This window comes from Erythrolamprus reginae, chromosome 3, assembly GCF_031021105.1.
Source record: "Erythrolamprus reginae isolate rEryReg1 chromosome 3, rEryReg1.hap1, whole genome shotgun sequence".
Lineage (NCBI taxonomy): Eukaryota > Metazoa > Chordata > Lepidosauria > Squamata > Dipsadidae > Erythrolamprus > Erythrolamprus reginae.
The window spans coordinates 9,921,300-9,948,995 of NC_091952.1; positions in this window are offsets into that span (position 1 = coordinate 9,921,300).

The window sequence follows — 27,696 nt, forward strand, 5'->3', positions numbered from 1 at the left end:
TCTCTCTTTCTCTCTCTCTCTTTCTATTTCCTTTCTTTCCATCCCTCTCTTTCTTTCTTTCTTTCTCCCCCTTTCTCTTTCTTTCTCTTTTCCTCTTTCCCCTCTCTCTTTCTCTCTCTCTTTTTCTCTCTCTTTCTAATTTTTTCTCTCTTCCACCCTCTCTCCCCCCTCTCTCTATTTTTCTGTCTCTTTCCCCCTCCTCTCTCTCTCTTTCTATGTTTTCTCTTTCCCCCTCTCTCTACCTCTCTCTCTTTCTATTTCTCTTTCTTTCCATCCTTCTCTCTCCCCTCTCTCTTTCTTTCTCTTTTCCTCTTTCCCCTCTCTCTTTTTCTCTCTCTTTTTCTCTCTCTTTCTAATTTTTCTCTCTTCCACCCTCTCTCCCCCCTCTCTCTATTTTTCTGTCTCTTTCCCCCTCCTCTCTCTCTCTCTTTCTATGTTTTCTCTTTCCCCCTCTCTCTACCTCTCTCTCTCTCTATTTCTCTTTCTTTCCATCCCTCTCTCCCCCTCTCTCTTTCTTTCTCTTTTTCTCTTTCCTCTCTCTTTCTACCTCTCTTTCTCTCTCTCTTTCTAATTTTTCTCTCTTCCCCCTCTCCCCCTCCCCTTCTTTCTCTCTCTCTATTTTTCTGTCTCTTTCCCCCTCCTCTCTCTCTCTTTCTATTTTTTCTCTTTCTCTTTCTTTCCATCCCTCTCTCTCTCCCTCTCTCTCTTTCTTTCTCTTTTTCTCTTTCCTCTCTCTCTTTCTATCTCTCTTTCTCTCTCTCTAATTTTTCTCTCTCCCCCTCTCCCCCTCTCTTTCTCTCTCTCTCTCTATTTTTCTGTCTCTTTCCCCCTCCTCTCTCTCTCTTTCTATTTTTCACTCTTTCCCCCTCTCTTTCTCTTTCTCCCTTCCCCCCTCTCTCTTTCTCTCTCTCTCTTCCCCCCCCTCTCTGGCTTCTCCTCTCTCTTCCTTCTCCCCTCCTCCACTTGGGAGATGCATTATGAACATCCCCTGTCCCCACCCCTTCATCCCTTCTCGTCCTTCGTCTTGTCAAGTCCAGTTGGCTGATGACTGCCGGTTTCCCAGGCAAATCACACCAATTTCAGAGCTGATGTTGAAGGTCCTTCTTGGCACACCGGGGGGGGGGAGTGTCCCCCTAGACGTTCTCTCACCTCCCACCCTACCCCACACGCCGTAGACAGCAGGGATCAGGAGCTGCTGGCCTCTTTGTCTTGGAGGATTTATTTCTTTTGCGTAGGTTTGGAGGCTCCAAAGTTTGCAGAGGCTTCAATTTTGCAAGAGCCTCGGGAGGGTGGGGCGCAACATGCGCTGAGAGGAATGAGGCACATCGTCTTAATCTATATCATTAAACGACATTTGCATTTTATTTTATGTTGTTTCCTTTCTGGGAATGGACTTTCCCATGAATTTTGGTTTAAGATTTATCATGTTTTGCTTAGGCACTTCGCAAACAAGGCAGGCTGGTGCATTTTGCAGATAAATACATGCACAAGTATGAATGTGTACACACACACACACACACACACACAATGTGTAACATATTTTTGCTGATAATGAAAAGGAAGGGAGACTCGTATAGATCTATTTCAAGCTCTTTTGCTCTCATCAGCTAGCCATACCCTTACTGGGATTTGAACCTGGGATTTGCCTGTAACCTCTAGACCGCATGTTCTCCTCCTCTCAGCTTGTACCCCCAGGGAAGAGTTATATGTTTTTTTCCTGTCAAATCACCCTGGTACAGCCAAATATGGGAGGGAGAATACTGCTTCCTTTTTGCCTCTCGGCCTTTCCAGGGGCCATATTCAACAGAATATGTGTGTGTGTGTGTGTGTGTGCGTGCTTGTATGTATGTATATATATTCAAGGTAGCATGAAGCTAACAACTTCAGTCTGATGATGGTGAATGTGATTTCACCAAAACGCCGCATAGACACTCAAAATATTACATGGGGTAAAACCCGAACTCAGAACAATCTACATACATATACCCGTGAAATCCTACGAAAACATATATATATACATACATACATATATATATATATATATATTTGTTTTCGTAGATTTTCACGGGTACAGGTATGATGGTCTAGGCATATTTGGGTTTCTTCCCGTGTAGGATTCAGAAATTTCTGGCGACGTTTCGACGAGGTCCCACTCGTCATCTTCAGGCTGGTGCTTCTGTCCTTGTTTTAATCACCTGAAGATGACGAGTGGGACCTCGTCAAAACATCGCCAGAAATTTCTGAATCCTACAAGGGAAGAAACCCGAATATGCCTAGATATCACATGTTTTTTGCTAAAATTTTAAAATTAAGGGAGACTAGGATGGCACCATTTTGGCCTTGTTCTGGCCTCATCAGCTAGCCACACCCTTACTGGGATTTGATCCGGCAGCTTCTGCCTTGTAAGGCAGAGAATTAACCTCTAGGCCACCAGACCTGATCCCTTCAGCTCTGTACCAGGGAGGGGCTGTATGTTTTTTATGTCGTATCACCCTGGTATATTGAGGGAATGTCACAGCTCCTTTTTGCCTCTAAGCCCAACCCAGTATGTATATATGTAGTTGTCGGCTATGAATAAATTAACTGCCTTGAAATGGCCCTGGGTTGGGCCTAGAGGCAAAAAGGAGCTGTGACGTTCCTTCAATATACCAGGGTGATCCGACATAAAAAACATATGTATGTATATATACACAATGTGTACAAGCTGAGAGGAGGAGAGCCTGTGGTCTAGAGGTTACAAGACAGACTCTGCAAGTTCAAATCCCAATAACGGTATGGCTAGCTGATGGGAGTATAATAAGCTCGAAATAGATCTACACTAGTCTCTCTTCCTTTTCACGATCAGCAAAAATCAATCTCTCTCTCTCTCCATCATCATCATCATCTCTCTCTCCCCCTCCCTTCCTTTCTCCCTGTTTCTCAACACACACAAAGTCAAGATCTGTAATACCACTATACAGTGTCCACTACCAAATTATGCTGTGATATAGTCAACAACATCAGTGATTGATTGATTGCACGTACAAACTAGATTATGCACAAACACGCGCCGGTTGAAAGCAAAAACACCCACCCTTTCATAGACCCCTCCTGGCATTGCTGGCTTCCGTAGAGGCAATGCCCCCTGCGCACAGGATCTGACAAAACCTTCTTCTCCCTCTCTGAGCAGGCCTAGCAGACACCGGAGTCCGTGGGGGCTTTTGTGGACACCCACCTTTGTGCTCCAGAATACACTAACCCAGCTCTTTATTTAGATCTTGCAAAGATTCCGAGGCACCTGTTTATTCATTTATATGTTTGATTGGTTATTTATTTATTTTAAAGTGCTTGAGTACACAAGTGATGGTGCTGTGGTCATTGACATGTTTATCCTTCCTTCCTTCCCTCCCTCCCTCCTTCCTTCCTCCCTTTTCCCTTCTCTCCCTTCCCTTCCTTTCTCTTCCTTCTCTTCATTTTCCTCTTCTTTTCCCCTTTCCTACCTCCCTTCTTTTTTCCTTCCTTCCTCCCTCCCTCCCCCCTTCCCTCCCTTCTTTTTTCCTTCCTTCCTTCCTCCCTCCCTCCTTCCCTCCCTTCTTTTTTCCTTCCTTCCTTCCTCCCCCCCTCCCTCCTTCCCTTCCTTTTCCTCTTATTTTTCCCTTTCTTTCCTCCCTACTTTTTCCTTCCCCCCTCCTTCCCTCCCTCCTTCCCTCCCTCCCTTCCCTTTTTCTTTCCTCCCTCCCTCCCTTCTTTCCTTCTTTCCTTCTTTCCTTCTTTCCTTCTTTCCTTCTTTCCTTCTTTCCTTCCTTCCTTCCTTCCTTCCACCTTCCTTTGTCTTTCTTTCTTCCCTCCCTCCCTCCTCTCCCAGCCATAATTTGGCCCTTACGATGTGAACAATAATCCATCGATCTATTTGTTTTCCCCCTTTCTCAACACTGATGCTTTTTCTCCATGAATTCTGGGGGATAGCTACTCAATTTTTGAAAAAGAAACCAAATTCCATCCCCCATAAATGTTGTCCTAACGCCGTCTGCCCCTCTAGCTTCGGTTGGAGGTTCAGGCAGGAAGGTGTAATTTTGCAAGCACTTTCTTCAAGAGCTGGGCCTGAAGGATTCTTAACAACATGAGGAAATGAAAAGAAACACCTTCACAAAAGAAGGGAATGTTAATAGCAGACCGTCCAAAGCGCAGGGTGGGTGTTGGAGGGGGGCTCTTCTGTCCTTCACAATAAAGAGAGAAGGCCAGGAGTTGAATAGAGGGGGCCCACGTTTTAATCTGGACAAAACCAAAATGTTAATGAGCTCTGAAGTCCTGCCTGGTCAAAAAACGATGGGCAGAAACTGGACTCTATAGCTGGCTTCGGCTCCCCCCTTCCCTCCAGCCTTCAAAGTGGGAAAGCCTCCCCTCTCCTCTTTAACTTTATTTCATTAATTAGCTCTTTAAGAGAGAAAGAACGAAGGAGAGGAGAAAGAGGAAAGAAGAAAGAAAGAAAAAAAGAAAGAAGGAATGAAGGAAAGAAAGAAAGAAAGAGAAAGAAAGAAGGAAAGAAAGAAGGAAAGAAAGAAGGAAAGAAAGAAAAAAGGAGAAAGAAAGAAAGAAAGAAAGAAAAAGAAAGGAAGGAAGGAAGGAAGGAAGGGGAGGAAGAGGAGGAAAAAAGAAAAAGAAAGAAAGGAAGGAAGGAAGGGAGGGAGGAAGAGGAAGAAGAAAGAAAGAAAGAAAGAAAGAAAGAAAGAAAGAAAGAAAGAAAGAGAGTCCAAGGGAGTTCTGAGCAGCTTGCATACACTTAAAAAGTAGTATGTTGCAAATATTTTTTTTTCCGCTCTCCCTGTCTTCAGATGGTGAGTGAAAGATGACAACTCAAGGGTATGTCGGTTTTGGAACTATTTCTGTTTTTTCATAAACAGGAAAATGACCTTTAGGGTTTGTCTCTGCTTGTGCCTCCCCCTCTCACTCTCTCTCTCTCTCTCTCTCTCTTCTCTCTCTCTCTCTCTCTCTCTCTCTTTTCTCTCTCTGTTTTTCTCTGGCTTAATCTTCTTGTTTCTTTTCCTAAGAATAACACCTCGACCTTGGCAAACATTCCCCGATTTTGCAGTTTTAATTCTCTGTGGTTGGAGAAGGGTATGTTTTTGATACGTAGCAGGAACGAACAAATCCTTTTGCCATTCCCAAAAGCGCAGACCATTGATCTGCATTTTATTTTTTATTTATATTTTTCAGTGTGGCTTTTTTTAACCTTGCTGGTTTAGTTATCCTTGGTAAGCTCAGAAAGTTTGGGCTTTCCAACACAGTCTGAACAGAAAAGTTGGATCGAAAATAACATCATCAATGAGCAGTGTTGCATTCAGTGGGCCAAATTCAGAAATGTGTGTCTTTTTCAACCCCATTCTTTGTGTTTGCATTAAGGGGTGGCTCACAAGAATAATGATTTCAGGAAGGTTTTTAATAGTTGAATAATATGGATATTTTTTTTAATGTACTTCCCTAAGCTGCCATGATGGGAGAATGCTGCCAAATAACAACATGATTTTGCAAAATTGTTGAAGGTAGAAACAGTCCAGCATTCCTGTTCTCTATCCTGCAAGGAATCCAAAGGATATTTGAATTCTTGCTTAACGTAAGTTGTTTTTATTTTGATGATTTGGGGAACTGGGGCGCCTCGCTTTGGCTCCGCTTTCCAAGGTTACAAGATCTGCTTGAGGAGCGGACAGAATGGGGAGAGGAAAAAAAACCAGGAACAAACTGCAGTTAGCCCCAGGAATAAAAATAAAATAAAACGACTGGCTTATGCTCAAAACAAGAAGGACAGCTTCAAAACCATTCACTCCTTTGAACATTGGACTTCTTTGTAGCTGGGGTTTTACCTTCATTTTAGAGAGCAGAACTGTTTGACGGATGTGGGCATCAACTCATTGTGTTTTAAAATTTTAAATTTTATAATAAGCACTGGCAGTTTAGATGGTGAACTCCCACTTAATATTCAAAATACAAATAGCTTAAAAAAAACCTTTTCCCCACCCCCAAACCCTCAATTCATTTTTATATTTTATTTTATTTTTTTCCTGGAATTTGCAACGGCGCTAGGAATGTCCTGTATGCATAGATTTCAACCCCCCCCTTTTTTTTTTTGCTGGAGATAAAAAGGATTTATAAATTTACGCATACTGGGTGTGTTGGAGGCAGGAGACAGGGTTTTCTTTTTTTAAAAAAAGTGCCTATTGTGATTATGGGATGGCAGGCCTCATTGTTAATATGCATTCAGTTCCAGTCATTGGAGTGACATTTATTTCTGATATGAGAGATGATGGGTGCAAAGATGGGATGATGATGATGATGAAGGAGGAGGAAGGGGAGAAGAAGGGGAAATATTCCATTCTAGGAATGTAAATATATACATTGCTCCAAAAAAATAAAAACAAAGGGGACACTCAAATAACACATCCTAGATCTGAATGAATGAAATATTCTCATTGAATACTTTGTTCTGTACAGAGTTGAAGGTGTTGACTCCCATGTGAAATTGACTGTCAATCAGTGTTGCTTCCTAAGTGGACAGTTTGATTTCACAGAAGTTTGATTTACTTGGAGTTATAATGTGTTGTTTAAGTGTTCCATTTATTATTATTATTTTGAGCAGTGTATATAAAAAGCATCTTATATATAAAGAAACCCTTAGTTTCTTTACCAGAACCCATCAATCAAGAGAAATGCAAAGGGATTTAAATTTAGAAGGAGAAAATTATAAGGCCAGAAATGGATTTCTTGAATTCCAGGTTTCTGGTATAAAATCTGTTTTCTTTCAGCAATTATTTAAAACAAGGAGGACTCCCTTATAAAAGCAAAGGGAAGTGAGAAATTGACCAGAGCTTTCTTTTTTTACAAGATCTCATACTGTTTATGATGGTTTTTGTCTCCTTAGATGCAACATATGTACAGTGATACCTTGTCCTACAAACTTAATTGGTTCCGGGACGAGGTTCGTAAGGTGAAAAGTTTGTAAGACGAAACAATGTTTCCCATAGGAATCGATGGAAAAGTGATTAATGCTTGCAAGCCTAAAACCCATCCCTTTCGCCAGCCAAAGCGCCTGTTTTTGTGCTGCTGGGATTCCCCTAAGGCTCCCCTCCATGGGAAACCCCACCTCTGGACTTCCGTGTTTTTGCGATGCTGCAGAGGAATCCCAGCAGGGGAATCCTAGCAACGCAAAAACGGGTGCTTCGCTGGCAACGGAAGTACGGAGGTGGGGTTTCCCAGCGAGGGGAGCCTCAGCGAAATCACAGCATCGCAAAAACACGGAAGTCTGGAAGTGGGGTTTCCCATGGAGGGGAGCCTCAGGGGAATCCCAGCAGCGGAAAAACGGGTGCTTCACTGGCAATGAAAGTCCAGAGGTGGGGTTTCCCAGCGAGGGGAGCCTTCGCCTGGCAATGGAAGTCCAGAGGCGGGGCATCCCAGCGGCGGCAGCGGGTTCATAAGCTGAAAATAGTTTGGAAGAAGAGGCAAAAATATCTTAAACCCCGGGTTCGTATCTCAAAAGGTTCGTATGATGAGAGGTTCATAAGACGAGGTATCACTGTACCTGTGTTTTTTGTTTTTTGTTGCCTAAATGTAGAACCTTCCTTTTTTTCACTACAGAAACATTTTTCCATGTCTCTTTTACAGCTGAAGAAACTAGGGAGGGTTTCTTCTCAGCTTCTTCGCTGGTCCATTATGCAGCTGAAGGCTATGCTATTAAGATATTCATGAACTGGGAGAGCCATGTTAACAAGGTCAGCCAATGAACAGGCATAGCAACTGAGTCAACCAATAGGAGCTAAATACTTCTGAGTCTGTACAGAGAATCAAAACTGAATATATATGCTTAAGGCTGGGCGTGGTTTAGCCCACTCTGTACTCTACCACTCTGAACTCTGCTGAAATGAAACTAACTGTTCTCTGCTGTTTGCAACTGCTTGAAGAACTCTGCTAATGCTATTATAAATTCATCCGTTGCTCTATTATTGAAGAAGTTTATGACTCCAGCTGAATCAGTCATCTCTGTGTGCTTCTGGTTTTGATTTTTATGCAACAAACTTTAATACAGTGGTACCTCTACTTACAAACTTAATTCATTCCATGACCAGGTTCTTAAGTAGAAATTTTTGAAAGAAGAAGCAATTTTTCCCATAGGAATCAAGGTAAAAGCAAATAATGTGTGCCCTTTTTTCTCCCGGGAGATTCCTAGAGAGGCCCCACAAAGGCTTCTCCCCACCTTTTCAGGCCCCATTTTCTCTTAGGAGATTCCTAGAGAGGCCCCACAGAGGCTTCTCCCCACCTTTTCCGACCCTGTTTCCTCCCAGGAGATTCCTAGAGAGGCCCCACAGAGGCTTCTCCCCACCTTTTCAGGCCCCATTTTCTCTTAGGAGATTCCTAGAGAGGCCCCACAGAGGCTTCTCCCCACTTTTTCCGACCCTGTTTCCTCCCAGGAGATTCCTAGAGAGGCCCCACAGAGGCTTCTCCCCACCTTTTCCGGCCCCATTTTCTCTTAGGAGATTCCTAGAGAGGCCCCACAGAGGCTTCTCCCCACCTTTTCCGGCCCCATTTTCTCTTAGGAGATTCCTAGAGAGGCCCCACGGAGGCTTCTCCCTGCCTTTTCCGACCCTGTTTCCTCCCAGGAGATTCTTAGAGAGGCCCCACAGAGGCTTCTCCCTGCCTTTTCTGGTTACAGTTTCGGAGACTCGGGTTTGTAAGTGGAAAATGGTTCTTTGAGAAGAGGCAAAAAAAATCTTGAACACCCGGTTCTTATCTAGAAAAGTTCGTAAGTAGAGGCATTCTTAGGTAGAAATACCACTGTATATGCTGTCTCTTATTAGGCCTTAGCAGGTCAAGGTTTATTTCACTTTATTTCTCTTACCTGTGTAGCTTTGCCTAGTCTCCCAAGGTCTCCCCTACATGCCATCACACCTCCTTCCCTGATTAAATAAATCAACAAATAAATCAACAATAAATCTGTGACCCCCTCCTTTTGGTACGCAAACTGAAAAAAGTTTGCTATCACTGGTATAGGATTTAAACCCAATTAGAAACCAGTTTATAAAAAGTCCTTGGGTAAACCAACAGGTATGACAGACTTTTAAATACTTCCGCGCAGCCTCGGAAGACGAAAGACTAGAATAATTTCGAATTGACTCCAACTTCAGCCTGTTTTGTTCATGGCCTGAAGTAAAATGAAAAATAAATGTCACCAAAGGATGTTTCTCCCTCTCTGAGGAATTTCCTTGATCTCTCTCAGAAGTTGTCCTTCCTTTTTGTAAGATCATTTTTTTCTTATTTTTTTTTTACTTCCTTTCCTAAAAAAAAGTTTCAGTGATTTTTAGTGGAAGTGATCTGGTGAGTATTTCACATCTAAGGGATGTCTTCGGATGTTGAAGCTGTGATGTAAATAAGATAAAATAAAACCAAAAGAATCAGAAGGAATGTTCTGCTTGTACCCAAGAAGCAGAAGAAAGAAAGAAAGAAAAAGAAAAAAGAAAGAAAGAGGGAGGGAGGCAGGGATGGAAAGAAAGGCATAAGAGAAAGAAAGAAAGAAAGAAAGAAAGAGGGAGGGAAAGAAAGGCATAAGAGAGAAAGAAAGAAAGAAAGAAAGAATGAAGAAAGAAAGGAAGAAAGAAAGAAAGAAGAAGAAAGAAAGAAAGAAGAAAGGAAGAAAGAAAGAAAGAAAGGAAGGAAGAAAGGAAAAAAGGAAGAGGAAGGGAGGGAAAGAAAGGCATAAGAGAAAGAAAGAAAGAAAGAAAGAAAGAGAGAAAGAGGGAGGGAAAGAAAGCCATAAGAGAGAAAGAAAGAAAGAAAGAAAGAAAGAAGGAAGAAAGGAAGAAAGAAAGAAAGAGGGAGGGAAAGAAAGAAAGAAAGGCATAAGAGAGAAGGAAAGGAAGAAGAAAGGAAGAAACAAAGAAACAAAGAAAGAAAGAAACAAAGAAAATGAAAGAAAGAAAGAAAGAAAGAAAGAAAGAAAGAAAGAAAGAGAAAGAGAGCATCTTTTAAGAGCCCCAGTAAGTAACCTTAGCAGTAACCCTACAGTTGTTTACCTCGGAGTATTGGACTAGAAACTAGGAGACTGTGAGTTCTAGTTGCACCTTTAACATAAAAGCCAGCTGGGTGACTTTGGACCAATCACTGGGAGATTGGGAATTCTAGTCCTGCCATAGACATGAAAGCCAGGTGGATGACTTTGGGGCAATCACCAGGAGACCGTGAGTTTTAGTCCTGCCTTAGTCATGAAAGCAAAGTGGATGTCTTTGGGCCCATTGCTGTCTCTGAGCTCTAGGAAGGGGGCTGTGGCAGGCCACTTTAAACATCTTCCCAAGAAAATCTCATCTTAATTCTCCATGTCACCCCTCGGAGTCCAGACTGACACCACCCCCAAAGTTTTTCTTGAATTAGATGGGATTTCATTCTTAATAGAGCTGGCAGAAAGAGGTGTAGGCCATTGGCATGACCTGATGCAATTATATCTCAATTAGTGAATTTTCCTCTAGGCTCAATTGTTTTACCACTCCGGGAAAATATATGCACTCCCTGCCTCCCCCCTGAAGACAGGAGGTTGGTCGCACGGGAAAAACAACAGAAGCAATAATGACAGATATCGGATGTAGCAGCTCTGATGGCTCAACCCCCACCTCAACTGCCCAGGCCAGCTGACCTCACGGCTGGGTTTCCCAGATTAAAAGTCCATCCCAGCAGGAGCACCGCATCTCCCTTCCTTCAGCAGGGCTTCCGGTGGGCACGGATTAGCCCTCCCCCCAAAGTTCCCAGGTAAACAGAGAAGCCCCCCCCCCTGATTGTGTAAATCGGACAAGGATGGGAGACAAATGGGACACCCCCTCTGGGCGTTTTATCATTCACAGAACTGCAAGGATGGTGGAAAAGCAAAGAAGGAAACCTCTCAAATCTCATGTATAGGATGTCCTTGACTTATGACCACAGTTGAGCCCGATTTCTGTTGCTAAGGAGTCGGGTTGTTGAGTTTTTGTCCCATTTTATCACCCTTCTTGCCACAGTGGTTAAGTGAATGACTTTTTTTGTTAGGTTGGTAACACGGTTGTTAAGTGAATCTGGCTTCTCTGTTGACTTGATTAGTCAGGATGGAATATAATGTAATGTAATGTAATGTAATGTAATGTAATGTAATGTAATGTAATGTAATGTAATGTAATGTAATATAATGTAATAAATATAATACAATATAATACAATACAATACAATACAATATAATATAATATAATATAATATAATATGTGTTGGTTATGACCTATAAAGCCCTTCATGGCATCGGACCAGAATATCTCCGGGACCCTCTTCTACCACACGAATCCCAGCGACCAGTTAGGTCCCACAGAGTTGGCCTTCTCCGGGTTCCATCGACTAAACAATGCCGTTTGGCGGGACCCAGGGGAAGAGCCTTCTCTGTGGTGGCCCCGACCCTCTGGAAGCAACTCCCCCCGGATATCAGAGTTGCCCCCACCCTCCTTGCCTTTCGTAAGCTTCTTAAAACCCACCTCTGTCGTCAGGCATGGGGAAATTGAGATATTCCCTTCCCCCTAGGCTTATAAAATTTATGCATGGGATGTCTGTATGTATGATCGGTTTTTTAAATTGGGGTTTTTAAAATTACTTTTAATATTAGATTTGTTTATATTGTCTTTTTACTGTTGTTAGCCTCCCTGAGTCTGCGTAGAGGGGCGGCATACAAATCTAATAAATAAATAGATAGATATATAATATGATATGATATGATATGATATGATATAATATAATATAATATAATATAATATAATATAATATAATATAATATAATATAATATAATATAATATAATATAATATAATATAATATAATATAATATAATATAATATAATATAATATAATATAATATAATATAATATAATATAATATAATATAATATAATATAATATAATATAATATAATATAATATAATATATACTTGTTGCTTGTATCCTAAGATTTTTATTAATATTGATTGTTTCTTCATTTCTTATTTGACCCCTATGACAATAATTAAGTGTTTATACCACATGATTCTTGACAAATGTATCTTTCTCTTTTATGTACGCTGAGAGCATACGCACCAAGACAAATTCCTTGTGTGTCCAATCACACTTGGCCAATAAAATTCCATTCCATTCCATTCTATTCTATATAATCCAAGGTGGGGGTGGGGGGTGGGGTTGGCCCAGCTTTGCAGTAGAAACAAATAGAAAAAAGAGCAGATAACTGTGACTGAGTGCCTTGTCAGAGCCTTGCAGAAATTTAGCCAAGGCAGTGCAGAATTAAGGATTTTTCCAGTTGGAGAGCTTGCAATTTTCCCATCGGGAATGTATCAGCCTCCTCCTGCTGCAGACATCCGGGACTCAGTACAAGAATTCAAGGCAGGCGCCGAGAATTTTAACCGAACTCAATTGTGCCTCGCGACGACGGCTTGTTGCAAAACACTTACAGCCTGACAAAATGTCACAGCTCTTAAAATACCAGATGAGCTCCAACAATAGAATTGTTTTTGGGGGCGAAGAAACCGAAGAGTTGATGCCACAGAAAATTAGGCAGTGCTTCCGAAATTAGCAGTGTGTGTTCACCCACCGCTCATTATCCTTTGCAGAAATTTGGTTTCCCCCTCCGGGCAATGCAGGGATGATAATAACTCTAATTTCACCGTTCTTCAACCCTGCCTGATGGCAATCCAAGTGTGGGTGAAGACGTAAGCACATCAGCGCCCTCCCCTCCCACCAACTCTTACAATGTCATCCGAGCGATTGACAGCAGCAGACAAAACAGAACACTTCTAATATTTTCTGTATTGTTTTCCAGGCTCCAAACAGAAAAGATTTGCAGGACGGTGTTGTGGCTGCTTCCAGGCCTGCTCCTCTGGCTGCTGATTTTGACGCAGCGGAGCCAGGGCCGTCCGATCACAGAAGACCTGTCTGGCTGGATGAGGAGTCAGACAGTGAACCAGAAGGAGAAAGGGATGAGGAAGGGGTCAGAGAGACAGAGAGGGCAGCAGAGCCAGTCAGATCTCCAGCCAGAGTCTCATCTGAATCAGAAGGGGAGGACATGATGAATGATCCTATTCTAAATGTCCACGTCTGGAGAATGCAGGAAAATTTCTCTGTCTTTTGTTACTGAGATATAGAAATAATATATATTCTTGCCTGTTGTCCGTGTCTTCTCATTTTTTTCCTGCCTTTTGTCTTGTTCTAACATTCAACTGGAGTTTCTCCCCCATGTTTTATTTGTTTTATTTACATTGCATTCAATTTTCATCAAACAGCACGTGGGCTGGGTACAGTTATGTTTAAATAGTCATGATACATATCTTTGTTGTGATATTCATCACCATAATAATAACGTAACACAGTAATATAATAATAATAATACTTAACATCATCATCTTTAACATCTCTCCACTTAAATATTTCCTCTTTTTATGTCTCTTCCTTTCTAACTTCTGTATCTATTGTCTAGCCAGGGTTTCTCCACCCAGTTTAAAGTTCAATCTCTTGTTCTCACACCCACTAGTTCATCACGTTGACCAGTCTCCTTCTGCCAGCATCTCCATTAATTTCATCCGCTTCCGTGCAGGTGCTGAACAAAGGATGTCCTTGAGAATCAAGAAGGAATTTGTTACGGCTACATCTCTATATCCCTCCCAAATTCCCACAGCACAAATACAGTCTAGTGCAGCGATGGTGAAAGAGCATGTGTGTGTGTGCTATTACGCATGTGTGAGTGCCCACATTCATAATTCAATGCCTAGGGAATGCGAAAACAGCCCCCCCCCCGCAGGACCTCTGGAGACTGGAAACGGCCTGTTTCCCAACTTCTGGTGGGCCCAGTATGTTCATGTTTTGCCCTCCCTGTTCTGCCGGGCTCTCTGGTAGGAGCCTCCCGAAAATTCAAGGGTACAAATTTCAGACACACACATGTTTGAAAATTCAAAACAATGTTCTTTATCGCAAAATTCAAAATAAACTAAGCACTCTTTTTGTATTGCAAAGAGCACTCGTCCCAAAACAACTGGGTAGTCTGTACAATTTCCCTTAAGCAGTCATTAAGTACTTAGCTAGCAGCTGTGAAGAAACTTCACACCCCTTCTTCTTCCAACGAAGTGACACACACATACACGTTGCTCTGCTTTGGTTTCAAAGGCGTGAAAATTCATTTAACCTAAACCCTCTTTTGGGATAGCAAAGAGCACTTGTCTCCAAACAAACTGGTAATTGGTACAAGTCCCTTATCAGTTCTGAGATACCTAGCTCGCAGCTGTGAGGCAATTCACAATCCTTCTTCTTTCACAAAGTGAAACACACTTTGCTCTGCTTTAGTTTCAAAGCGGGGAAAAATCAGCACACCAAGGTCGAAGTCAGCAAGGCAGGAACAAAACACAATGATCAGATAATCCTCCACATGCTGCTCTTTATAGCAGCCTCACTAATTACCACAGCCACACCCAACCACAGGTGGCCTCATTTTCTTTGATAATAATCTCTCAGTTGTTGCTGTCTATGCATCGCTCTCTGCATGCGTGGCTGTATCATTAACTCTTGTTCCGAACCCAAGGAGGAGAGAGATACTTGATCTCCTTCTGAACTGTCTGCCACACTCTCCTCCTCCCTGTCACTCATGTCTTCTTGGTCAGAGGAGCCTTCAGCATCAGATTCCACCGGGAGCAAAACAGGCATGCGGCATGTGGATGTCTCCCCCACATCCACAGTCCTTGGGAGAGGAGCTGTCTGTATGTCTGTCTGTCTGTCTGTCTGTCTGTCTGTCTGTCTGTCTGTCTGTCTGTCTGTCTGTCTCTCTCTCTCTCTCTCTCTCTCTCTCTATCTATCTATCTATCTACCTACCTACCTACCTACCTACCTACCTACCTACCTACCTATCTATCTATCTATCTATCTATCTATCTATCTATCTATCTATCTATCTATCTACAGTATCTATCTGACTTCTATGCTGCCTTTCTCAAACAGCTCATAATAAATACAGCACAGTATACATTTATAGAAATCTAATATTAAAAATTACTATAGAAACTAAAAGATTGGGACAACCAACTGTCTGCAATGTTATAGACCAGAGCTCTTCAAACTTGGCAACTTTAAGACTCGTGGACTTCAACTCCCAGAATTCTCCAGCCAGAGAATTCTGGGAGTTGAAGTTCATGAGTGTTAAAGTCGCCAAGTTTGGGGACCCCTGTTATAGACATCCCTTCTTGATCATAGGGTTGGACTAGATGACCTCCAAGATCCCTTCCAGCTCTGTTCTAAAGCAAATGCTCTAAACAAGATAGAACAGGAGAAATGTAATCTATCGTTTCTGCAAAAGGAAAAGGCATTATTATTAAGAGAGAGAGCGGACTTTACAAACCCACAATCTCTGTGCCAAGAACAATAATGAGATGAATAGTGCTAGAAGTAAAATCTGCCTGAGGGTTGCCAAAGCAGTGAGGTACTGCTAAATTAATCGCGTTTATGTCAGCAAATAAATGGTTATTTGAAATTGGAGGTGATTCTGAATTGGAGAAAAGAAAACGGATTTTTTTTTGCCGGATAGCGGTGAATCAAGTCCATATAGCTGGCTTGCAGAGATGTATTTTGCAAGCCTTGTTGAATCCTTCCAGGAAAAGTTAATTCAGCAAATGGAACGTCAATAGAAATATGCAAAGACCAACATTTGGTACCACTAAAGGCCTAGGAAGGAGATGGCTATGAAGACTAGGGCCAATCACCATGAGACTGTGAATTCTAGTCCCGCCTTAGCCATGAAAGTTGTCTGGGTGAATTTGGGCCAATCACCAGGAGTTTGGGTGTCCTAGTCCTGCCTTACGCCTGAAAGCCGCTGTGTAATTTTGGGCTGATCACCAGGAGACGGTGAGTTCTAGTCCTGCCTTAGCCATGAAAGCCAGGGGATGGGGACATTTTGGCCCACCTCAAAGGATTGTTTTTTTCTTTTACTTTTTTTTAAAAAAAATATATAATAAAATTTTTATTGAATTTTTCCATTAAACATAACATCAAAGAAAGACAACGACAATTACAACAACCAACTTGAAAACAACCAATACAACAAGAGGGAAAAGAAAAAAGGAAAAAAAAGGGGATAAAAACAAAAATACATATTATATTTATTTCATATTTTGTGGGTAATAAGAAGGTATTAGAGAAACAAAAGACGAAGTCTAGATTTAATTTGTCATTCGGCTAATGGGTTATTGGTATTCCATCATTCTTCGGTTAGTTGAGAGTTTATCTATATGTTTAATATTTGTTTACCACCTTATGTTAAGGTTATCTTTAATATTAGTAACTTTAAAAAATTATCATTTCTATACATAAAGTATTTATGTGTATATACTTAAGTTCATTGTAATTTCTCTAATGGAATATTAAATAGAAAAGAAACAATAATCTTATTCTTGTCTATCTTATTATTTTAATTACCTTTTCTTTTGTTTAACCAATTATAAAAATCATTCCAAATTTTATACTAATCAGTGTCTTCTTTTCAATGTTAACGCATCCGCTTCTGCACATTCTAACATTTTTTAAATGATGAGTGAGTCATTCGGTATTTCAGATTGTTTCCAACATTGTGCTAGAGCCATCCTAGCAGCGGTTAGGACTGGGTGACTTTGGGCCGATCACCAGGAGACTGGGAGTTCTACTCCTGCCTTAGCCATGAAAGCTGGCTGGGTGACTTTGGGCAAATCACCAGGAGACTGGGAGTTCTAGTCCTACCTTAGCCATGAAAGCTGGCTGGGTGACTTTGGGCCGATCACCAGGAGACTGGGAGTTCTAGTCCTGCCTTAGCCATGAAAGCTGGCTGGGTGACTTTGGGCCGATCACCAGGAGACTGGGAGTTCTAGTCCTGCCTTAGCCATGAAAGCCAGGGGATGGGGACATTTTGGGCCACCTCAAAGGATTGTTATTGGGGAGAAAATAGAAGGAGGAAAAAGCATTAAGTATTTTCGATGCTTTGAGTTATTTATAAAACTATAATAGCAATAGCAGACTTATATACCACTTCACAGTGCTTCACATCCTCCTTTAAGCAGTTTACAGAGTCAGTATATTGACCTCTTCCCCCCCAACCCCAACCCCAACAATCTGGGCTCCCATTTTATTGTTTGTTTGTTTGTTTGTTTGTTTGTTTGTTTATTCATTCATTCATTCATTCATTCATTCATTCATTTATTTATTAGATTTGTATGCCGCCCCTTTCCGTGGACTCGGGGCAGCTCACAACACAATAGAACAGTTCATGACAAATCTAATAATTTACAATTTAAAATATTAAAACCCCCATTATTAAGCAAACATACATACAAGCATACCATACATAAATTGAATTGGATAGGCCCGGGGGAGATATCTCAGTTCCCCCATGCCTGACGACAAAGGTGGGTTTTAAGGAGTTTACAAAAGGCAAGGAAGGTAGGGGCAGTTCTAATCTCTGGGGGGAGCTGGTTCCAGAGAGTCGGGGCCACCACAGAGAAGGCTCTTCCCCTGGGGCCCGCCAACCGACATTGTTTAGTTGATGGGACCCGGAGAAGGCCAACTCTGTGGGATCTAATCGGTCGCTGCAGCAGAAGGCGGTCTCGGAGATATTCTGGTCCGATACCATGAAGGGCTTTAAAGGTCATAACCAACACTTTGAATTGTGACCGGAAATTGATCGGCAACCAATGCAGACTGCAGAGTGTTGGTGTAACATGGGCATACCTGGGGAAGCCCATGACTGCTCTCGCAGCTGCATTCTGCACGATCTGAAGTTTCTGAACACTTTTCAAAGGTAGCCCCATGTAGAGAGCATTACAGTAGTCGAACCTCGAGGTGATGAGGGCGTGAGTGACTGTGAGCAGTGAGTCCCTGACCTCGGAAGAAGGGAAGGCAACCTTGGGGCCAGTCAGGATCAAACTCCTGGCATTGAGCAAAGTCAGCCTGCAATACTGCATTCTAACCATTGTACCACCATGGCTTTAATAAAGATGAGATAAAAAAATCAAATAAATAAATGCATAATAAAGAACAGGAAAACCATAGGTGGTAAATGGAAAAATATATTGTCCTAAAGCTAGCTTAGTAGCAAAGTGATAAACACAAAATATGCCGAAGTTATGATGAAGTTTTTATACAAGCACTTAAACAGTAAGCATCACAATCCAACTAAATGTGGAGTAATTAAATATTAAAATAGTCTTTCTTCATGGAGGTTTCAAAGAAGACATTTACATACACTGAATGCCAGAGAATGAAAATCTGGCCTATAAATTGCAACAATCCATACATGGGCAAGTATGGTGTGGTCTAATGCGCTAAATCAAAAGCTACAAAACGTGAGCTGTGAACAGTGAAAGGCTGATCCATTCTCATGTACAGGATAATGTCTTCATTCCCTGGTATATTGATGACTTAACAGTAGGACAAAAACAAGCAGTTTGGAGGTAGTAAACAACTTAAATAAAGAAATCAAAATAAAACATTGATAGAGCGATTTCTGGTTTTAGATAGATGTAGAGGGAGGAATGGAGGGAGAGTGAAACAGAGAGATAGATTTGGCTATTATTTCATAGGATATAAATGATATAAGTATCTTTATCTATCATCATAGATAAAAAGATATAAATAGAGATGGGTAGATAGTTGAATAGATAGATTAGATAGATGAGAGGGAGAGAAGATAAATAAGACAGATTATAGCTATAGCTATAGGTATAGATAGATATAGATGAATAGATAGATATGACAGATAGATAGATAGATAGATAGATAGATAGATAGATAGATAGATAGAGAATAGATAGAGAATAAATAGATAAGATAGATGATAGATAGCCAGATAGATGATAGATAGCCAGATAGATGATAGATAGCCAGATAGATGATAGATAGATAGATGATAGATAGATGGATAGATAGATAGATAGATAGATAGATAGATAGATAGATAGATAGATAGATAGATAGATAGATAGTGTTGTGATTCCGTCTGAGGCCCCTCAGGGAACGGCTGATCCTTTGCCGGCTTCCTGCTCAGAGGGGGAGGATGAGGAACAGGAGGTTCAGGCAGACGGGGAGGAGGAATCTCAGGCTGAGGGAGAGGGAGGACAGCCAGAGTCCCCTGAGAGGGAGCTCTCCCCAGCAAGCAGCCTGGATTCCTTAGATGAAAATGCACAAGCAATAATCGATCTCCGGCAGAGAAGAGCAACACAACGAAGGGGACAATTAGCCAGGTACTTTCAGCACTAAAGAGGCAACAGCTGGGTTTGGGTGTGGTGCTCTCTGGAAAGGCTGAAAAGGCAGACTCACCCTTCCTGGCTTGTGGAGTATTATCTTTGGGAGTCCTGGGACCTGGCTGTGATCTTTGGCGTCTTGGAATTCTGGTTTGTGACTGAATACTGAAACCTTGGGGGAAAAAGGTGTGGGTCTTATTCTCTACAGTGGTGGGTGTGCCAGCAAGAAGTCTGCTGTATTGTCTGGCCATCAGGACTCTGCTGTGAAGTCTCTGTGTTTATTTTTCAAACTATAAAGTGCTTTTGCTTTTACCAGCGTGTCTGGCTGCTTTTTCCAGTTGGTGTTGAAGTCTGGGGGCACCCAGACAGAACAGATAGATAATAAATAGATAAGATAGATGATAGATGATTGATTGATTGATTGATTGATAGATAATAAATAGTAAGATAGATGATAGATAGCCAGATAGATGATAGATAGCCAGATAGGTGATAGATGATAGATAGATAGATAGATAGATAGATAGATAGATGATTGATAGATAGATAGATAGATGATTGATTGATTGATAGATAGATAGATAGATAGATAGATAGATAATAGATAGATAATAAATAATAAGATAGATAATAGATAGCCAGATAGATGATAGATGATTGATAGATAGATAGATAGATAGATAGATGGATGGATGGATGGATGGATGGATGGATGGACGGACGGACGGACGGACGGACAGACAGACAGACAGACAAACAGACAAATAGATAAATAGATGATGTATAGACAGACAGATGATGGATAAATGATAGATATATAATAAAGATGATACACAAGAAAGATTGAGAGATAGATAAATCCCTGCCCACCTGTCTCTTTCATGTCTTGCTTGCCTTTCATCCTGTTTCACCAGTAACTGGTTTTTGATGTTATCCAATGTTTAATAAATAGACATCAGACTACATTCCCACCAGCTGAATTGAGTGGTGGGTGCACTAAGCACCAATGCGCTTATTCTGATCTTAGCATTTGAGGGGGGACTATAGGGAATGTGCGGAAACTGAAAATTATCCTCATTCATTTTCCAAAAAAAGGAGAAGCACAGTAAGTCATATTCTCGGATCACAAGTAGCCCCTGGATTTTACAGAAACACTCCAAAGGACACGTACGAGGCTTCCCTAATTCCCTTTGAAAATGATCTGTTGTTTCTTTGGCTGCTGCAGCAGGATACGGATGGAAGGAATATTCAGCGAATCAATTAATTGGGGAGTTTTCAGATGATCGTGAAAGGCTGTATTAATTAATCACAATCCCACTGCATTTGCAAAACAAGCTCGTCTCAGCCAGGGTCAAATTTTATTAGACTTTAGTGGCTCAGGATGTGATGTAAATACATTTTCTGGTTAATAGAGATAATCCTTGACTTATGACCACAATGGGGACTGATATGGAACCTGCATTGCATATCTGACATGAATTCAATCGAGAGAGTCCAGAAAATATTTCACAAGAAGAGTCCTTCACTCCTCCCCTCGCCTTTATGGCACCGGACCAGATTATTTCAGGGACCGCCTTCTGCTGCACAAATCCCAGCAACCAGTTAGGTCCCACAGAGTGGGTCTTCTCCGGGTCCTGTCAACTAAACAATGTCGCTTGGTGGACCCAGGGGAAGAGCCTTCTCTGTGGCGGCCCCGGTCCTCTGGAACCAAGTCCCCCCAGAGATTAGAATTGCCCCCACCCTCCTTGTCTTTTGTAAGCTTCTTAAAACCCACCTCTGCCACCAGGCATGGGGGAACTGAGATACTCTTTCCCCCTAGGCCTTTACAATTTTATGCATGGTATGTCTGTCTGTATGTTTGGTTTTATAATAAGGGTTTTTAACTGTTTTAATATCAGATTGTTATATGCTGTTTTTATTACTGTTGTTAGCTGCCCCAAATCTATGGAGAGGGGCGGCATTCAAATCAAATCAAATCAAATCAAATCAAATCAAATCAAATCAAATCAAATCAAATCAAATCAAATCAAATCAAATCAAATCAAATCAAATCAAATCAAATCAAATCAAATCAAATCAAATCAAATCAAATCAAATCAAATCAAATCAATTCAAATCAAATCAAATCAAATCAAATCAAATCAACAAACAAACAAAATACCTTATTCCACCAGACTTGAAATACTGTGATTAGACAATTTACAACTACTGTATGTCACCTCCAATCCGATCTAACTGTAGTTCATAAAATCATATACCAAAATTATTTATTTATTTATTTATTTATTATTTATTTATTTATTTATTTATTCATTCATTCATTCATTCATTCATTCATTCATTCATTCATTCATTCATTCATTCATTCATTCATTCATTCATTCATTCATTCATTCATTCATTCATTCATTCATTCATTCATTCATTCATTCATTTATTTATTTATTTATTTATTTATTGGATTTGTATGCCGCCCGTCTCCGTGGACTTGAGCAGCTAACAACAGTGATAAAAACAGCATGTAACAATCCAATGCTAAAACAACTTAAAAAAACCTTATTTATAAAACCAAACATACATACAAACATACCATGCATAAATTGTAGAGGCCTAGGGGGAAAGAATATCTCAGTTCCCCCATGCCTGACGGCAGAGGTGGGTTTTAAGGAGCTTACGCAAGGCGAGGAGGGTGGGGGCAATTCTAATCTCTGGGGGGAGTTGGTTCCAGAGGGCCGGTGCTGCCACAGAGAATGCTCTTCCCCTGGGTCCCGCCAAACGACATTGTTTAGTTGACAGGACCCGGAGAAGACCCACTCTGTGGGACCTAATCGGTCGCTGGGATTCGTGCAGCAGAAGGCGGTCCTGGAGATAATCTGGTCCGGTGCCATGAAGAGCTTTATAGGTCATAACCAACACTTTGAATTGTGACCGTAAACTGATCGGCAATCAAATGTCCTTCCCCTACTTCATCTTCAACCGCAACAACACATGAGCACATAATAGATACAAACGAAATGTAAACCGCTCCAAACTAGACTGCAGAAAATACAACTTCAGCAATAGAGTGATCAATGCCTGGAATACACTACCTGACCCAGTGGTTTCTTCCCCAAACCCAGTGATGGGTTCCTATAGGTATGGTCAGGAACGCAGAACTGGTAGAAAAATTTGGGTCAAGTATGCAAAACTGGTAGAATTTTTTTTTTCTTCCCTTCTGGGCTCTGGGTATGTTTTTCCTATCACAGTTAATGAATGTGTATAATTTTAGAAGAGCTGTGCGTGCGTGTGTGTACATACACTTTATATAATAGATAACATATATTTTTTGTGCCTGTGCATAATATATATGTACACATATGGCATAGATACATAGAATTAAAGAGTATATTTTGAATGCTCAATAATAGCAAGGGAAATTGTCTCTCTTCGAGGCGAGGAGACCCTAACCCTTGACGTGACGTCAAGTTGGCCACCTTTAAGCCGGTCACATGACCTCTAAGCCACTCCTGGTCACGTGATCGTCAAGCCACTCCCAACTGGTCACATGGCTGGCAAGCCACGCCCACAAAATAAACCACGCCCACAGTATGGTAGTGAATTTTTTTGCAGCCCTTCACTGCCCAAACCTCAAAATTGTTAACCTCAGATTGTCTACAATTGACCTCTCCCCCTTTCTAAGAGGTGTGTAAGGGGCGTGAATAAGCGCACCATTGTGCCTTCCTTCCCTGTCCTACTGTCCTATTGTATTTTTTATTATTACTTTCTACTTACATTATGCTTATACAAACTACTATCCTATGCTTGTTCCACAAAATAAATAAATAAATAAAAATAAAAATAAATAAATAAATACAAATAAAAATAAATAAACAAATAAAAATAATAATAAATAATAATAAATAATAATAATAATAAAAATAAAAATATAAAAAAATAAAAATAAAAATAAAAATAAAAATAAAAATAAAAATAAAAATAAAAATAAAAATAAAAATAAAAATAAAAATAAAAATAAATAAAAATAAAAATAAAAATAAAAATAAATAAAAATAAAAATAAAAATAAAAATAAAAATAAAAATAAAAATAAAAATAAAAATAAAAATAAAAATAAAAATAAAAATAAAAATAAAAATAAAAATAAAAATAAAAATAAAAATAAAAATAAAAATAAAAATAAAAATAAAAATAAAAATAAAAATAAAAATAAAAATAAAAATAAAAATAAAAATAAAAATAAAAATAAAAATAAAAATAAAAATAAAAATAAAAATAAAAATAAATAAAAATAAAAATAAAAATAAAAATAAAAATAAAAATAAAAATAAAAATAAAAATAAAAATAAATAAATAAATAAAATTCCATTGCTAAGCAAGGTGGTGATTAAGGGAGTTACGCTTGATTTTATGACATTTTTTTGCCACTGTTGTGAAGCAAATCAGGGCTGTTGTTAAGTGATGCCATGGCCTGCCAGCAGCCCATGCAGCTAATAGGGGATCACGCTTAAGAGGAGACTTACTTGGTGATGCGCCAGCAGCGTGTGCAGCTGGCACTCGAGTCAGACAGTGGGGAGGATGGCGAGGACTTGGTACCAGAGGTAGAGGTCCAGCCAGGGCCTTCGGAACCTCCAGCACCTCAGAGCAGTGGTGAGGAAGAAGAGGAGGAGCCTATTTTTGATGCAAGAGCTCGCAGAGCTGCCAAGAGACAGGAATGGTTACTCCAGAGGAGGTCTCCTCGGGAGTAAGACTGGTGGCTAATTGGCCTCTCTCCTAGTCTACTTAAGGACAGCAGAGGCAGCTAACAAGCTGCAGAGAACAACGTTTGGGAAAACCCGTCTCATCATAGTTTTTTCCGTGTCTGAAAGACTTGTGCTTTGTTTTCTCTAATGCGGCTTCGGTAATCAAGAACTTCATTTTGCCAACTCTTCCCTTCCTTAACTTTCCCTTCCCTTCCCTCCCTCCCCTCCCTTCCCCTCTCCTCCTCTTTCATCCCATCCCCTTTCCTGCCATCTCTTTTCTTCCCTTTTCTTCCCTTTTCTTCCATTCTCTTGCCTTCCCTCTCCTCCCCTCCCCTCCTCTTTCCCCTAAATTTCCATCCCCTAATTTTCTCTTCCCTTCCCTTCCCCTCCCCTTTCCTTCTATCCCTTTGTCCCCCCCTCAGTTTCTCTTGCCTTCTCTTCTCCTCCCTCCCCTCCCCTACTCTCCTCCCCTCTTTCCCCTAAATTTCCATCCCCTAATTTTCTCTTTCCTTCCCCACCCCTTTCCTTCTATCCCTTTGTTCCCCCTCAGTTTCTCTTCCCTTCTCTTCCCCTCCCTCCCCTCCCCTTCCCTTTTCCTCCCTCCCCTCCCCTACTCTTTCCTCCCTTCCACTCCCCTTTATTTCCATCCCTTTCCCCCCTTCTTTCCCCTCCTCTCTATTCCATTCCTTTCCATTCTGGGGATCAAATAATGCAGACTTGGGATATAGGATTAATTCAGTAAAGACATTAAGTGTAAATACAAACACAGCAATAAGGGCTAAAATGTGTTGCTGTAAAACCCAAATCTATGCTTCTTCTAAAGTTCCTTGTGGGTGGAAAAAAGGGTGGGTGGGCTATAAATAGCCTTCGCAACAACAACAACACTTTATCCAAAACCAGGCTTGTCCTGTGAGAACCCGTGTAAATAAAATCTGTTCAAATTTTGCTGCTCCATACAGGCTAATTGTAGAGATCCTAAAAAGGGAGAAGAAAAACATTTTGAAACGAATAAGAGAACTCAGGTAGAATAATAATAATAATAATAATAATAATAATAATAATAATAATAATTAATAATAATTTATTAGATTTGTATGCCGCCCCTCTCCGAGGACTCGGGGGGGGGGGGGGCGGTTCACAACAACATAAACAGTGTACAAATCCCATTTTAAAATACAATTTAAAACCCTTATAATAAAATAAAATAATCACACAACCAATCAAACCATACGCCAGCCTTGACAATTGAGGTGTGTGTTAGTTTTCCCCATGCCTGGTGGCAAAGATGAGTTTTTAATAACTTACACAAGTCGAGGAGGGTGGGGGCAGTCCTAATCTCTGGGGAGAGTTGGTTCCAGAGGGCCGTGGCCACCACAGAGAAGGCTCTCCCCCTGGGTCCCGCCAGACAACATTGTTTAGTCGACGGGACCCGGAGAAGGCCAACTCCGTGGGACCTAATTGGCCGCTGGGATTCATGTGGCAGAAAGCAGTCTCGGAGGTATTCTGGTCCAATGCCATGAAGGGCTTTGTAGGTCATAACCAACACTTTGAATTGTGACCGGAAATTGTTCGGCAGCCAGTGCAGGCCGCGGAGTGTTGTTGAGACATGGGCATACCTGGGGAGGCCCAGGATTGCTCTCATGGCCGCATTCTAGGTGCTCTATGCAAAATTGGGGATTCTCCTTGTCTGTTATCACACTGAATCTTCTGGGTTCAGTACAAATCCTTAAAATGTTACTCTGCTCTTCAAGAAATAACGTGGTCTATCATTTGTCCTTTTTTGTGGCTATTTAAATAATGGGACTTAATCAACTGAAAAAGAGTCCAAGCACCTATTTGAAAACTTATCTTGGTCGGTAAGCCACTCCCACCCAGTCACATGACCTTTAATCCACCCCAGTCACATGATTGTGAAGCTACTCCCACCTGGTCACATGGCCAGCAAGCCACTCCTACCTGGTCACATGACCATCATGCCACACCCACAAAATAAGCCACTCCCAAATTTTGGTAGCCCATCGCTGTCCCCACCCACTTGCCAAACCAGGAGCCATCGCTGCTTACAAAGTGCTTCTGAGCCCTGAATAGGTAGGTCCCTGTGCACTTCCGTGAAACAGAAATTAAATTGTGAAGGGGGCTTGTTTGGAAGTGCTTGAGAACAGTTTGAGAAGGCTGGACATCAAAATAAATGGAAAGAGCTGCAGGAAAGGCTAAGAGTGGATCAAGAAACAAAGCTGCAAGGAAGCCTTGGTGTTTATGTTTATTCTTGAAAATGAATATTTCTTGAAAACCTCCTCTCTGCCTTCCTAGCAATCTCACATTTGCTTGGAGCATTTGAAATTCATTTGGTGTATCTTAAATACTTCCCTGATTTTAGCAGCTGGGAATTCATCTGGAATTTGGAGAAAGACATGAAAAGCAAGTTGTGTTTATGCAAAGATGCAGATTGCTGCAGGTAAATGTGGGAAAGAAACTAGAAGGTACTAGAAGTGACCTTTAAAATGAAAGCCTTCCTGCTTTCCTTCCTCCCTCCCAGCTCCCCTCTGTCTCTCCTCCCTTCCCTCCATTCTCTCTGTCCTTCTCAATATCCTCCCCTTCCCGCCCTCCTTCTCCCCTCCCTTGCTCCCTTCTCTCCCTCCTTCTCAGCCTCCTTCCTTCCTTCCTTCTCTCTCTCCCTCCTTCTCTCTCTCCCTCCTTCTCTCCCTCCCTTCTCTCCCTCCCTTCTCTCCCTCCTTCTCAGCCTCCTTCCTTCCTTCCCCCTCCCTCCCTCTCTCCCACCTTCTTTCCTTCCTTCCTTCCTTCTCTCCCTTCTTCTCAAACTCCTTCCTTTCCTCCTTCTCTCTCTTCCTCCTTCCCTCCTTCCTTCTCAGCCTCCTTCCTTCCTTCCCCCTCACTCCCTCTTTACCACCTTCCTTCCTTCCTTCTCTCCCTTCTTCTCAAACTCCTTCCTTCCCTCCTTCTCTCTCTTCCTCCTTCTCTCCCTCCTTCTCAGCCTCCTTCCTTCCTTCCCCCTCACTCCCTCTCTACCACCTTCCTTCCTTCCTTCCTTCCTTCCTTCCTTCCTTCTCTCCTTCTCAAACTCCTTCCTTCCCTCCTTCTCTCTCTTCCTCCTTCTCTCCCTCCTTCTCAGCCTCCTTCCTTCCCCCTCCCTCTCTACCACCTTCCTTCCTTCCTTCCTTCTCTCCCTTCTTCTCAACCTCCTTCCTTTCCTCCTACCCTCCCTCTGTTCCTTCCCTCCCACTCAACCCCTGTTCTTCCCTCTGTCCCTCCTTCCTTCCTTCTCCCCTCCCTCCCTTCTCTCCCTCCTTCCCCCCTCCCTCCTTCCCTCCCTCATTCTCTCCCTTTTTCTCAGCCTCCTTCCTTCCCCCTCCCTCCTTCCTTCCTTTCTTCTCTCCCTTCTTCTCAACCCCCTCCCTTTCCTCCTACCTTCCCTCTGTTCCCTCCCTCCCACTCAGCCCCCTTCTTCCCTCTGTCCCTCCTTCCTTCCTTCTTCCCTCCCTCCCTCCCTCTCAGCCCCTTTTGTCCCTCTCTCTGCCCCTCTATTCTCTCCCTCCTTCTTAACGCCCTTCCTTTCCCCTTCCTTCCTTCCCTCCTTCCTTCTCAGCGCCCTTCCCTTTCCCTCCTCCCTCCCTCACTTCTTTCCCTCCTTCTCAGCCTCCTACCCTCCCTCCTTTCCTTCCCCCTCTCCTCAGCCTCCTTCTTTT